Raw genomic sequence first — 1,032 nt, 5'->3', positions numbered from 1 at the left:
GATTATAAAAACAAGACCCTAGAAAATAGGATTTCCTAAAATGCTCACTTAGCTCTTTCCATTTCTCCACCCTCCTCATTTCCTTATCTCTGTCCACCGCCTGGAGATATTCTCGAAGGTGCTCCTCAACTCTAAGTTTTTGACTCTTCATCTGTGGGTAATCAACATTCTTCATGACCATCTTGTTGTGTATATCAGATCTTGCGACTATCAAAACGTAAGTATTCCTTTCAATTCTTCTGTCTAAGTGTTTCCTCTTTAGCTGAATTCTTCCTTCTTTCAGGTATACTTTCCGGTGTAGTTCATGCCTAGCTTGAAAGAGAGTGTGAGCGTTGCATTTCAGCTTTGTCGATCTGTGTAAGCACTTTTCTACCACTTTCTCCTTTATGTCTACCCTTGCTTTTCTAACTCCTTGTGTTTTCCAGTTGAAGCCGAATAGGAGATGCCCAGTTTGCTCCCGTGTTTCTTCGTCTCGATTTCTCAGCTGGATGCTCGCTTTGGTTTCAGATATGGCTCCTTGACTCTCAACTTTTGCTGGTCCCAGTAGTAGTAGTTCCTGTGTAACTTTTTGCTCCAAAAATAGATAGATACTTCTTTGTAAATATTACAGCTGTGGAACCCTATGACCTCAATGTTGTTATTAATCATGCTGCTTGTTGTTATTACTGTATATTCTCCTTGTTCTGATCCGAAGTGTTGGTACCTGATGCTTATCAATATTAAGAAGCTTTTTTCCTAGACTGGGCAGTTGATGAAAGTGATGAAAAACCTTCTTATGCTCTGTATTTATTGTTGTATTTGCTATGAAATCCGCTAATTGATTCACTTCTCTGTAAACATGACAAACCTGTACATCTATTTGCTGCATTATTTCATGTATTTCTTCCAATTTCTCAACGAGCTCCCATGGAATTTTCCAGCTTCTAGTAATCATATTTTGTAAGGCTAATGAGTCTGTTTCCAGTCTCACTTTCCTTAACCCATTTTCATAGCAAAATTGTAAAGCCTTCCACACTGTCGTTGCCTCTGCTT

General features: G+C 38.9%; 1 long non-coding RNA gene across 1 annotated transcript; it reads left to right on the top strand.

The window, feature by feature from the left end:
• The first annotated feature begins 299 nt into the window (after positions 1-299).
• LOC107059128 (uncharacterized) lies at positions 300-738 on the top strand. Its single transcript, XR_001472510.1, has 2 exons — positions 300-357; positions 426-738. It is a non-coding gene; the product is annotated as an uncharacterized lncRNA (long non-coding RNA).
• The last annotated feature ends 294 nt before the right edge of the window (positions 739-1,032 follow it).

The sequence above is a fragment of the Solanum tuberosum genome, unplaced genomic scaffold, assembly GCF_000226075.1.
Source record: "Solanum tuberosum cultivar DM 1-3 516 R44 unplaced genomic scaffold, SolTub_3.0 scf00845, whole genome shotgun sequence".
Classification (NCBI taxonomy): Eukaryota; Viridiplantae; Streptophyta; class Magnoliopsida; order Solanales; family Solanaceae; genus Solanum; species Solanum tuberosum.
The sequence above is the reverse complement of the archived record's forward strand: the minus strand, read 5'-3'. Positions and strand labels throughout refer to the sequence as shown.